Consider the following 14,868-nt stretch of genomic DNA (forward strand, 5'->3'; position numbering starts at 1 on the left):
TTCTTCCACCCTGTATGTCTTTCCTTACAGGAAACATTTCTGAAACCCGCCGATACAGCCACTTTTCGGCAGTTTTTTTTTGTACAGAAATGACAGGCTGTGTGATGGGGGAGTGCATGGAGGGATGGCACTATTGGTTGATCAAGCATCTTTGCCACTCGACACATCCTTGAAGGCCTAGCCATCCGTACTTTCTTGGATCGTACCGTCATTGTTTGTTCTATCTACCTGTCACCTGGAGAGACCAATGCTCAGTCAGATCTTGATGCTCTTATTTAACAGATGCTGTTACTCGTTTTAATCCTGGGGTACATTAATAAACATCATTCACTCTGGGAAGTACTGAAATTGATAGGAGGGGTCACTTCATTGAGCATATGATCTCTGATCACAACTTTCCTCTTTTCAATAGCGGTTCTTATACTTATTTTCATGCACCTAGTTTGCCTTTACTGCTATTCATATCTCAATTTGCTCCCCTTCACTACTCTCCTACATTTCATGGAGGGTTGACAATAATCCACGAGGCAGTGATCATTTTCCTATAATTTTGAAAGAGGCTGGCCGTGGTCGATGCTATCAGTCCGCGAACACCATTAGAAGCTGGATCAAGTAAACTGGTCCTCTTTTACTGCTCTCGCAGAACTTCATCCGGCCATCATCGATAGACGACTCTGTGGCAGCAGTAACTGATTGTATTATACAGGCAGCTGCTCAATGTATTTCTGAAACCTCGATACGTTTTTCACGATAACTTCGTCCATGGTGAAATCCTGCCTGCAAAAAGTATCTCGCACTCTTGCACTGAATTGCTTGAATTGCTTTCAAGCAGGCCCGAGCACGTGCTTGGTCTGTAAGACGTCAAAGCCAGAAGGACTTTTGGATATAAAGTTAACAACAGCATATCGTCTACCACCAGTTCCAAAGTCATACGGGATAAATTTCGAAAGATCAGTGGGCAATATAATTCTGTTTCCCTCTTGATCTTGCTCTCTGATGGCCAGGAAGTAGCTGATACCCGAAGCATCGCCGATACTCTAAGTGAAAGCTTTTGCCAGGTATCTAGCATTTCTGCTTCTTTCTCCATCTTCTTAGCCATCATGATTTGGGTAGAGCAATCATGTCTTTCTTTTTGAGCTAATTGTCTCTATGACTATAATCGTCCCTTCACAGTGGTGGAACTCAAACTGGTCCTTCGTCAGTATATCGGTCGGACCTGATGATGTACACTATAAAATGCTGTGTCATCTATCTTCTGCTTCTCTTGCTATTCTTCTGATTGTTTTTAACTGGATCTTGCAGGATAATATTTTTCCTTATGCCTTGTGCCAGACTATTGTCCTACATTTCTCTAAGCCCTGGAAGGATCTTAAGATTCTTTCAAACTACCGTCCAATTGCTTTGACGAGCTGTCTCTATAAAATCTTAAAGAAGGTGGTTACTGCTTGTCTTGTTTGGTTCCTCCGATCAAACAACCTCCGCTCGCCCACCCAGTGGGGTTTCTGACGACAGTCCTCCATCATGGACCACCTAATTCGACTTGAATCGTCAATCAGAGAAGCTTTTCTTAAGCGACAACATTTTGTATCTATATTCTTTCACATTGTGAAGGCTTTATGATATAATAAGGAGGTATGGCATTTTGTGAGACTTGCATATATATGGGTAATGTGGTCATTTTCCCATTTTTATTAAAACATTTTAATGGACATGCGATTCCAATTTCCTGTGGGTTCGACACTTTTCCATTCTTTTCTACAGAAACTTGAAGTCCCTCAGATTTGAGTTTTGAATGTCACACTTTTCAGTATAAAGATTAATGCCATCACTGAATGACTCCCTCTTACTGTTGCAAATGGGCTCTATGTCGACGACTTTCACATTTCTTGTCAGTCGTTCTACATGAGGTATATTGAGCTGCAGCTAGAGACTGCCGTCAATCATTTACGGAAGTGGACTACAGCAACTGACTTTAACTTCTTTCTCTCTAAAATCGTTTGCATGCGCTTTTGCCACCGACGGGGTATTCACCCTGATTCTGAACTCCATATTGGTGAAGTTGTGCTGCCTGTGGTCCCTGAGACAAAGTTCTTGGGGGATTATCTTCAACCATAAGCTGACCTTTATACCACACATCAAGCAGCTATGGGTCAAATGTACAGAGCACTGAACATCCTCTGTGTCCTCTCTTCCATTACTTGTGTAGCAAGTCAATGTTCTATCTTAAAACCCATCATGCTTTTATTCGATCGAAACATGACAATGGATCACTGGTCTATGGTTCTGCTAGGAACTCGGCCTTAAAGTTGCTGGACCCCATCCATCATTAACGACTTTGGTTTTGCACTGAGGCTTTTGCATTTTCCCAATTTAGAACTAATACACAGAGTCTCATAAATCTTTGTAGCTCAACCGTTTGCAACAGTCTTTATCCTATGTTTTGAAATTTAATTTCTTACCGAAGCATCCCACCTGGTGTTGGGTTTTTCATCGTCGATGGGCCATACTTTTCAGAACAGACGTTCTGCTATTGCTCCTTTTGGTCTTCACATCCAGGCACAGTTGGATGAACTGGATCTCTCCTTGAACAACATTGTTGTATCCACTGGTCAGCCCATCCCACCATGGCGTATTACACTCCTCAAATTTGACCTATCTTTACGTTATCTGAAAAAAGCAGACACTCCCGATTGGAAGTACTATCTGTTATTTTATGAACATCTTTCAAATCACCCTTCTATTCCTATTTATATATATGGTTTGAGATCATGTGACCGTATGGGCTCTGCCATGGTTTGTTGTGGTTAAGTGGTTGTGCACAGAATTCCCTCAACAGCTTCACTTTTCACTGCCGAGCTGTACGCCATTTCTATTGTCCTGAATCACATAGAAATTAAGCAGCTCTCAAATTGCACTATTTATACTTACTCACTTAGTTCTTTGGTGATCCTGGAATCTCTTCACTTTAGTTCACATCCTGTTCTCGCCGATATTCAAAAGCGACTAGCCCATTTCTTTTTAACATCTACTTATATCCAGTTTTTTCTAGATATCAGGCCACGTTGGTATTCGCAGGAACAAGCATGACGACACCACAGCTAAATATATCTGTCCTGGCACTACCACTGCTGTACGTGTCCTATAAATGAACTATGGTCCTGTATTCATAGCTCTGCTCCGTGCCAGTTGGCAGTCGACTTGGAATGAGCAACCTGAAAATAAGATTTTCTAAATAAAATCCTCTATTGGACTTTGGCTGTCTTGCTTCTGTAAGGATGAGGAGACGAAGTTGGTCTAATTAGACAATGCATTGGTGACAGTCTTTTAACTCGTCATTTTCTTTTATCTGGGAGTGATGCATCAGTGCGTTGTCTATGTGACATTCAGGTCACAATAAGCCACATTTTACTGTCTTGCCATCGTCATGACTTTCAACGATGGCACCATTTTAAAATATTCTGTCCCAAGGTTTATCTGTAACATTAGACAGTGTTATTTGCGATGGTGACACTGTCCACCAAGTTCAAGTGTTTTCTCAAGTTCACCTTCTTCTGCAGCCCCGAGAAGTAAATAGACCAATTTTTTCACGCCCTTAGTCATTAGAATCTTTGTCCACAGACAGAGATGCTTACTCGATCCAGGGCAAAATCCATAGAGGTTGATAGATTTTCGTTAAAATAAAAAAAGAAACGTGGTCACAAACAGTAGGTCTTTCTGCCACATTCTCCTCCACATAAATAAAAATGTCCACTGTGATCCAGTGAAACTGTCGAGGTTTTCGAACAAATATAGATGACGTTAAGACTTCTGCCTCATTTTGATCTTGTTCTGTGATGACCAGGAAGTTGCTGATGCCCAGCGCTTCGCCAATACTCTCGGCGAAAGCTTTCATCAAACATCTGGCACATGTGCGTCATTCCCCATCTTCTTAGCCATCAAAACACAGGCAGAACAATCGCATCTTTCCTTTTGGGCTTATCATCTTTATGAATATAATATTTTTTACTCTGGTTGAACTTGCACGTGCTCATCATTGGTCTGGCAGTATATCAGTCGAACTTGATGATATTCATTACGAGATGGTGCGCCATGCTATTGCACTCCCTTTCCCTAAACCTGGGAAGGAGCTCAAGATTTCTTTGAACTACCCTCCAATCGCCTTGACGAGCTGTCTGTGTAAGATCATAAAGAAGATGATTAATGCTTGTCTTGTTTGGTTCCTCGAATCAAACAACAACATCTCATCCACTCAGTGTGGGTTCTGTAGACAGCACTCCACCATGGACCACGTGATTCGACTTGTAACATCCACCAGGTAAGCCTCTCTCAAGCGACAACATCTTTTTTCTGTATTTTGTTACCTTGCAAAAGCTTATGATACAATGTGGAGATATGGCATCTTGCGAGACCTCCACTCGTGTGGGTTGCGTGGCAATTTACTGATTTTTATTAAACATTTTGTAATGAACCACCGATTCCAGGTCCATATGGGTTTGAAACTTTTCCATTTCTTCCCACAGGAACATGAAGTCCCTCAGAGTTGTGTCTTAGGTGTTACACTTTTCATTATAAAGATTAATGCCATCAGTGGACAGTGTTGCAAACGGTTTCTTTGTTGACGACTTCCACATCTTGTGTCAGTCGTCAAATGTCAGGCATATTAAACTGCAGCTACAGACTGCCCTCAATCAAGTGGACAACAGCAAACGGTTTTAACCTTTCCCTCTACAAAACTGTTTGCATGCACTTTTGCATGCAAATACCGGGGTATTCGCCCTGATCCTGAAATCCGTATTGGTGAAGTTGTGCTTCCAGTGGTTCCTGAAACAAAGTTCTTGGAGATAATCTTTGATCATAAGCTGGCCTTTATTCTACACAACAAACAGCTACGTGTCGAGTGTAAATTGGTACTGAACATCCTCCATGTCCTCTCTTTCACATCTTGGAAGCAGATCGATATTCCATACTAAAATCTACCTGCCCTTATTCAATCAAAACAGGACTATGGATCTCTGGTTTGTGACTCTGCCGGAATCTTAGCCTAGGAAATGTTGGATGTTATTCACCATCAGGGACTTCAGTTTTGCATAGGGGCCTCCCACACTTCTACAGTCCCGATATTGTACATGGAGTCCTATTAACTCTCTCTATACCTTCGTCGTTTGCAACGTTCTTTAATTTATGCTTCAAAACTTCGATCTTTACCACAAAATTCCATGTAGGGTTGTGTTTTTCTTCCTCAGTGGGCCACATTTTTTTAAAATAGAATGTTTGCTATTGTTTCTGGCTAATTACTATCCTCAAATATGACCTTTTTTTGAGTCATCTGAAGAAGGCTCATACTCTTGATTAGATGTATCGCCTTCTTTTTGCCGAACATCTTTTGAACCATCTTTCCATTCCCATTTATATGGATGGTTCAAAATCAGGTGACTCTGATCCCCTCTACAGTTTCTTTGTTCACTGCCTAATTGTACGCCGTTTCTCTTGCCATGGATCACATAGAAGCTATGCAGTACACTAACTGTACTATATATACTGATTCACTTAACTCTCTGTTAGCCCTCCAATCGCTTCTTCACGTTAGTTCTTACTCTATTCTCGTCAATATTCAAAACTGATTGGTCAATTTCTCTCTATTTGCTACTTCCGTTCAGCTTTTCTGGATACTAAGCCACGTTAGTATTCGCGGGAACAAGCTCGCTGACATCGCAGCTAAGTTATTCTGCTCTGGTACTATCATCGCTGTGCCTGTCCCCATACATGGACTACAGTCCTGTAGCCAAGGCTCGGCTCCATCCTAGTTGGCAGTCAACTTGGAGTAAGCAACATGATAATAAGCTTTTCCAAATGAAACCTTCTATTGCTATTTGGCTGTCTTCCTTCCCTAAGAATCGGAAGGAGGAAGTTGTTCTTGCCAGGCTACTCATTGGTCACATATTATTTACTCACTATTTTCTTTTATCTGGTACTGATGCACCAATGTGTGGTCTGTGTGGCACTCAAGACACAATAGTACACATCTTACTGTCGTGTCGTCGTTACGATCGAGAGCGACGGCACCTTTTTAAACATTTTTATAGTGGGTTTACCCCTGATATTGGTCCGTGTCATTGGTGAGGGTGATAATGTGCACTGCAGTTGTGCTTTAAAATTTTTAAGGGCCGTTGATCTCTTTAACTCTATTTAAGATTTTAATCCGAAAATTGGACTACGTTCTGTTTTAGCACGATTACTTTTTACATATTTTACTGATTTTACTTTTTACCGGCTGTTTGATGCAGATAGCCCAGTTGCTTTGTACTACTGAACAACCAACCAATCAACCCATTGACAAATCAGAATTTAGCAAATTGTGTTAAATTTGTGTTTTAACAAGAATTGTTAAAACTGTTAATACGGTCAAACCAATCAGTCTGTAGTTCGAAAACTTTGTATTGTTTAAAGATTCTTGATGAATATACTCTGCTCTGTAACATAAGGACAAAGATGTTTAATTCATTAATGAATGTGCAATTCTCTTAGCTTCATGTGCAGGTACTTTTGCCAGAGCCAGTGTGAAATTTGATAAACATCTATACTTATAGTCAACCACGTATTTTAATTTTGAATATTTCATAACTTGTTTACAGCTCTAAGCCGCCCCTCGATAGTACGGCGGTAAGTCTACGGATTTTCAACGCTAAAAGTCAGGGGTTCGATTCCCATCTGTGGGTTCAGCAGATAGCCTAATGTGGCTTTACAATAAGAAACACACACACACAACTCTAAACTGCCTTAACTCTAGTTAAACATGATCCAAATAAAAAAAAAGTTACAACTATTTTCAGAATTAAGTCCAGAATTATATTCATAAAATCTGCATAGAAATTACGTTCAAATAATACAACAAATTTACTTAATATAAACATCGTGGATAATGACTACCGAGGTAAATTTCATTCTAAGATAAAAAAACACTTAGTAATATTTACAAAGTTCTGAACTAATTTGGTTTACAATAACCAAATTTTTAAAAAATTAAAAGTAGTGATAAAGTAGGTGATTTTTTATTTTTATTTCAAATGAACGAATAATTATGATTTCCTTTTATAAAGACACGCTTAAAGTATGAAATTCCTGTGGCGTTGTGTAGATTCTAAAGCAACTACCTTTCTTCCTCTTGATGAGAAATTGCGTATTAAATATTCCAATTTGGGACCAACCTGAATATATTTTATACCTGCTTCAATAAAACGTAGCACACGGTGTTTTCTCAATTTGATCTAAGTTTTACTGCAATATATCCTAAACGAAAAACATCTTAATATTACAAGCAAACTTTTTTAAGCCTAAAAAGTGCTCTTGTCTGTAAAACATTTGTTCACGTATTTAAATATACCAAACGGGAACAAGTACTTTACAGAAAACATACGTGTGCTATCATGTATGTGTCCATTATTGCATTTAATTAATGTTATTTGCAGTACCGTGACATTACCATTCAGCAAAAACTCTGGTTTCTACGAAACTAACATTAATGTCACTCTTGTTTTCCACACGCACTGTACTTCAAGTAAACTGATACATAGTAACAAAATTATCAGGTATAATCTTTCATAAGACATCTGTGAAGGAATGTATTAATGTATCAGCCAATGAAGAAGTTTCAGCTCCCTTTGTGAAATAATCGATAACAGCAAGTACGTACCAATTACCTTGGTTTGGGACCAACTGCATCACGTTGTCGGACTTTTATATTCCTATCGCAATTAATCTTTCTTGGAGTAGTAAATGTGGCATAATGTCTATGCGTAACATTTTCATTAGCTATGAAAAATGTAAAGTAATTCTAAACTTAACTTTATTGACTGATATGAATTGTTTCTGTGGACAGAAAGTGAGATACATTAGGAAAAGGAGGGCAACTAATATAGAGAAATTTCCACAATAACTAATTTCACTAAAATACGAAGATTTGTAATTTGTTGAGATTAAATTCAGGAAGTTCGTAAATGTCATTTGTTTTGAGAAACAATGAAAGGATTGTAAAACAAATTCTGGTTCTGTCTGAATAAAACGTACATCAAAAACTATTATTTATTGAAAAGGCTTAGAAATATTCAATTTTAAACTTAATTCTTGCGAATTTTATTTTTGTAGCATTCTAAAGTGATTTATTTTACGTATCAAATGCACTACAGTCGTTGAAAATTATATGTAAAGGATCAATGTAATATATATGTTTGATACATTAATGTATTATACAGACACTGCGTCGTTATTTAGTAGAATGACCGAGAATTATTGGTGGAATTAATCAAATGGGTGACATGTAATTGAGGAAAAACTGTACATGTGTTTATTAAAATATATTTATTTTGAGAAAAGGTTGAGAGTAAAAATTGGTTCTGATGACCTATTGAGGCGGTATTTAAAATACCATTTCAATGAATAATCTGAGATATCCCTTCATAGGCAGTGCTTCCGCCTGCCTGAAAAGAATAAAAATAGTAAAAGTCTTCCTTCATTTTGTTTTATTTTTCAAATTTGGTGCCCCCTATCTATTACCTATCTGTTTAATTTGGGTTGTTGTTAAAAATAATTTAATTAGGAATTTTAGATTTAATCTATTTCAAGTGAAATAACTTTACTTTTTATATTTTGTTTTGGATTTTATTTTGCTCATCCTTTACACACTTACTTTAATATAACTCATTTATTATATGTTGAAACTTTTGTAATATTCTCCGACTTCATTATTTACTTCTCATTTTTCAAGTAACGTCGTGCAAATCAACAATTTTATCTTACGGATTTTTACTTGTTTCGTGGTATTAACTTATCAGTCAGTTCCTTTAGGTCATTGATCATTCCATCACTTATTGTTACAACTTCAACCAAACATCTAAAATGTTTTATATATCAAAATATAATTTGATGTGATTCACATACATTTATAAATTCTTCTTTCATGTTTATTTTGTTTTAAAACTCTATCACGAATGTGTTTGCTGGAAAATGGGTAGCACCACCTGAAGAAATTCACATGGTCCAGAAATCTAATTCTAATAGGCAGTTATTTATCGGCTTGTATTAGGTGTTCGATAGTGAGAACATTCTTAAATTACTAAGTAAATCCCTTTTAAGTGGTGTAGAAAAATGTACAACTCAGATTATAAAGTGATGTATATATAGCATTTATTAATCCCAACCAATTGGAACAAACACCTATCATACATTATGGTGATATACTTTATAACACGGCAAAATTAAACTAGTTCTTCTGAAATTCACTGATGCTTGTTTGAAAATAAAGCTTTTTATGAAGACAATGCTCTATCTGCAACTATTGCAATATTTTCAAACGAGACCCAAAACCCGAGCGCTTTCGATTAGCTGATTATTCTTTTTTAAAAAACTTCCGAGTTTTAAGTCTCGCTTAAAATAACTTTGATAGGTTATCTTCTTAACCAGATTTCATATACCACTATTACAAATACGCCAGTGCCCAAAATAACATATTTTGAGTGACTAAGGCCTGAATTAGTAGATGCATGTAAGATTTGCACATTGGAAGCTTTAAAAGTCAGTAAGCATGAAGACCCTGTATGATTTTACGTACCTGCAGTAAAATAACAACAACAACTACGTTTTGACTGAATATATCTATAATTCATTCTCAAGATCAGAAATAAGAACTAAATATTAAATCACTGGATAGCAAAAGCTAGTTATGAGTGTGACTTAATTTACGAGAAAGGAGACGGGAGAGAAATTTCGCTAGTCATCTGAGAATATTGATATAAAGAAACACTAGTGAAGAAGATACTTGGCAGCTCTGGTGGTTAGTAAACATCAACCTTGTGAACACTATATTTGACGTGACTACTAATTAAAATGCTTGGTTAATAAACAGATTATCCATCAGGTGTAAAGATCTCCCCTTGGTTTCCAAGCCAAATAATGTGGTGTTTCATGGTTAATGTTTACAAAATGTGATTTAATATCCACTTGATTTTCACAGTTATGGTTGGTTGACTGGTTGATAGATTTTAAAACAAATTGTATCACTTACTTTCCGAGCTGACAATAGATGTTTCATATTATAATGAAACCATAACATCATATGATTGTCATTTGATTGTAGTATAGCTAGAACACTAAATATTACAATTGGTATGAATGAAAATAACCTCCAGTTACTCTAAAGCATTTGAATAATAAAAGAACTCCGTAATCCTTACCTCCTGAGCATTTGTGTTAAATTGTTTTACAATGAGATGGTTTAAGTCTATGAAAGTCCATTATATAAGTTGCATATATACAGAATTATTGAAAGTTTGATTATTGATTTTTAGTTTTTCTGATTTTTAAAGATACGTTTATCGACTATTTATTTTTATAACGTACGTAATGAAAACCTGTTTTAGATTGAGAGTTTTGAATATGTGTTTAAATGTCTGTTATAATCAAATGATTGCTTACGTATCTAAATCCACTTGCGCGCGTACTTCATTTCAACAGACGTAAAGAAAAGGCAGAGGTAAAGATCCCCAACATTTTGTACAACTAATTATTAAAAACTTATCAGAATGTTTAAAACACTCTAACGTTAGTGGTAGATTGACATTATAAACTGGTAGTAGTGTATTAGTCCCTGAACAATGGGAGTGTTGTAGGTAGCAGCATCGACTTATGACGATCGCTGTTTAAAAGTTATGTGAGATAATGGTTTTAGATCTAATTAAACTAAAGCAAAAAAGACACTCAAGTGTTAATTTGTCTCTTCATCGAACATTGGTCGTATTTAATAAAGGTTTCTCAAATGTGAATTGTTAAATTTTGGTGTCTGCGATTAGAATTATTTTGCATTATTGTTGAAGTCCTGTATTTAAAGAGGTATTGTTACAATAAAGATGCTAATTTGACCACATAATTTAGCCTTTTATTCTTTCCTTGTTTATGTTTGATTTACTATATTATTATGGTTATTTTATAGTTTATTGAGAGTAAATGGTACTGTGAAGGTTATTCTATAATTAAACATCAGTGATTGTTTATGTTGTAATACGTTTTGCAAATTAATAGTTCAAACAATATGTATAAGTAATAATGGATTTATTACTGTACTTATTTACTGGTCCATTGTTTTCACGTTTAATATCTATCTATAACGAAATACAAATATAAAACGTTTATAAATCATAACAATTACCTTTGAATACGGAATTCACCTACTTCTTTTCAAAATAGGTTTCTTGGCTTTTGTTTTTAAGCGCTTATTCTTTTCTAATTCACTTCCCCAGGCATTTAATATATGATCCATTGTGCACATATTACAACTGTTTAGAAATGCAAAAAGAATTGCTTATTTCACTTTGTAACATACTGTTAGATTTTATAAATTAAAAAGTTACATTGTTATATTTACGAAGTTTTTAAGTACTGGCATAAAAATTAGTTTCTAGAGTATCCAAAAGTCTTAAATTTCATACACAGAACTCTCAGTGGCACAGCGGTACTTCTGCGGACTTGCAATGCTAGAAAGCCAGGTGGGCAGAACACAAATACCCTATTGTACAGCTTTGTGCTTAACTATAAACAATCGTACACAGAACTTATTAAGCCCTTTTTAGGTGTTACTAATGTATATAAAACACAATGACTTATTTCTTTTAAATGTTGCAATGTATAAAAGAAGCAAAATTTTGGTTGTTTTGATGAGAGCAAAGTCCGTTCTTTCGCCACAGTGCCTTTATACCTGTATTTGATTAATAGATTTGATGTGAGTATAAGATCGAAAATCGCGTAACGTACTAGGAGAGTTTAATGTGCGACCTTACAGGCAGCAAAGTATTGATTTTTTTTAACTTATGGAAGCTACAGTTATAATACGTTTTGTTACCAGTTTACAAATGTCCATATTTAGTGTCGTATGTAATTCAATGCTAATTACTCTTTCTTCTCTTTAAAATGCTCAAACAAATTAAGTAATGATCTTTATTACCAGCAATGCTTACAAACTATGAAAAAATCATGGTTAACACCACGGAAACTTTCTTCGCATTTAATATATTGAGGTATTTATAACCTCTTGAGGAACAATCAGTTTGTTTTTTTCAGTTTCTCTGTCAGTATGTTCACCACTGATTTAACAGTAAGTTCAGAGGGTTGTAATACTAAGATCTGGGGCTCGATCCTCGCGCTGGAAACAGCACAAGTTCCCATTAAGTTTTGTTTATTTTACTTTGAATAGTTAGATAATTTCCATTCATTTAATTTATTTTAAATGTACAGTTGGAAAACGTATGTAAAAAGTTGCGGATAGTAAATATACATTCTTATTTCATCAATAACAAAAGACTGTGTAATGTCTCAAACTAATACTTGGCTCTCAACGTCATATTGTCAAAAAGAGAAAGTGCTCTTCCAACGTAATTTCATTAAAACAAAGACGTCGTTTACCTACGCCATCTAATGAGTATGGCGAAAAATTCGGCAAATGTTATACATCCAAATAAAAAAGGCCCGGGTTGGCCAGGTGGTTAAGACACTCTACTCGTAATCTGAGGTTCGAGGGTTCGAATACCCGTCGCACCAAACATGTTCGCTCTTTCAGCCGTGGGGGCGTTATAATGTAACGGTCAATCCCACCATTCGTTGGTAAAATAGTTGCCCAAGAGTTGGCGGTTATGACTATCTGCCTTTCCTCTAGTCTTACACTGCAAAATTAGAGACGACTAGCGCAGATAGCCCTTGTGTAGCTTTGCACAAAATTTAAAACAAACCAAACCAAATAAAAAATATTATAATGTCAGTAATTAAAACAAAGATAGGACCTTCTAATATAAGCCCGTTTAACTAATTCAATGTATTTTTAAAGTCATCACATGAAAACTCTCACATGCATTTTCAAAATCATTTCATTAAAACGCTGAGGTGAATTTGATATCAGTATATCCTTTCTAAGCTAAGGTGTATTCTAATTGATTAAATATATCTATATTTTAATTTGTTAATAGGCTTTTAATTAATATACAGACAGGGATTAGATTAATAGTGTAACAAAGCATATTACATTTTTTTGAATATGTCGTTTAGTGTTAGGAAAATATATTATACATAATTTTTACACCTCGTTTTATAAAATTAGTTGTGATAGTTTTGAAACTTAGACAATTTCTAAGCCCAAAAAAGTTGTTTCCTGATGTCAATGATAAAGAAGTTTTGTGATAAATTAGTTTTAACAACTTGATAGTAAATTTCTTTTGTTCACGTATTTCTTATTTATTATTATTTTACAGTGCAGTGTCACACTTATATTTTCAACCAGCTTTGATGTTTATGTTATTGTTATTTTTTCTTTAATCAGTGGTAAAACATGTTTCAACCACATGATTAGTGGCTAAGTTTTGTCGTTTTAAGTTCAAAATAGCTTCCAGATGGGAAGACATAGGTCACTAAGCATTGGTGCGCATACTGAGTAATTAAAAGTTTGATTTTACTATAAATTCCAATTTCTAGAATTTTAAATGCATTTCGGTGCGAACCCTAGCGGAAGTGTTGGTAATCATATTTATCTGAAAGTTAGATTAACCATACTTGTTTGGGTTAATGTTAAGCAAAAAAAGGACAAATCCTTTCTTCGCTGAGGCGATACTTAGAAACCAATGTCTAATTTTGGGGTTATTGGCATAAACAGATGAAAATGTTGATATTCTACCCCTAGACGAGACATTAGTAACTCACTGCTACCCGCTGATACTCATTAAACAGCTGAGTAAACTAAGATAATTGAAGGAAAATGTCCTGGTCAAGGACAATATTGTTAGAGAGTCTTAATTTAAATAATAATTTTACGAAAACAATGTCTTATAGGATGGAGTGTTGTTAGATTGGGATTTTGCGAGCCTTCCTCTAGATACTAATGAATATACTTTTGTAGAATGGTCTAGTTTTGAATAGGGGTTTAGTATAGTTTCCAATACATATTCAATTATATATGTTTGGGGTACAACTTGTAAGCATTAAGTGAATTTTCATTTACAGAGTAGTTGAAATTATTCTTAACATTCTTGTTCATAATAATACACAAAGTCATAGACGAGAAACTATTTAACATTCTTGGTTTATAATCTTATAACGATGTTAATGTGCAAGGGTACATGATTCAATAGTTTTTACGTCACATAGTCCAGTGTCTCTAAATCGACTGATACAAATACCTTTTTAATTATAATTAAGCATTGTATGTTATTTCTTCTACTGAATTGAGGTATTGGATAGTTTGTAATCGTGTGGTAAAGTAGAATGGTTAGTATTTTAGCTTATAAGAATACTAGTTCTGTGTACACGAGTGGTAATTAATTAATATTAATGTCTAATGTATCGTATAAATTTAAAGTTGTGTTTGCAAAAGTTAAAATTTTATTTAGAGAGTGTTTGCATTAATTTTCCAGAAATTATCTCGTTCTCTAATACGCCAAACAAACTGGAGAAACGCAGACTAATTATCATGTCATACTGACGTAAAATACCCCTCGTTTCGCTGTGGGATTAAGTATCTTCTCATTATCTTCAAAGACTCCAGTCCGATCAATCTTGTTTTAATGATAAACTGGTGATAAACAGTTATGTCTAAAACTACATAAAAAGAAACCTCATTGAAACACCTGTCCGCAGAACTTGAGCAAGTATATTATGTTTCATCACGCTGTCTAGTGATATGAAAAGTTTTTAATACAGAGATCCAGAGGGGTCAAAAGCACAAACTCTGACGCGATGTTCGACTTCGGATATTTTTAAAACGTACTAGCAGACCTCATGTGTCTGGGTGACCTTCCGAAAATTTTCTATCTGCATCATATAAATAAGGTTACCCCCGGA

General features: G+C 35.4%; 1 protein-coding gene across 3 annotated transcripts in view; it reads left to right on the forward strand.

Annotated features, from left to right (window-relative positions):
• Positions 1 to 14,868, forward strand: part of LOC143255617 (A disintegrin and metalloproteinase with thrombospondin motifs 9-like) — a 157,486-nt gene that overhangs the window by 13,274 nt on the left and 129,344 nt on the right. The window lies entirely within an intron of this gene.

Source organism: Tachypleus tridentatus, chromosome 7 (genome assembly GCF_004210375.1).
Source record: "Tachypleus tridentatus isolate NWPU-2018 chromosome 7, ASM421037v1, whole genome shotgun sequence".
NCBI classification, from domain to species: domain Eukaryota; kingdom Metazoa; phylum Arthropoda; class Merostomata; order Xiphosura; family Limulidae; genus Tachypleus; species Tachypleus tridentatus.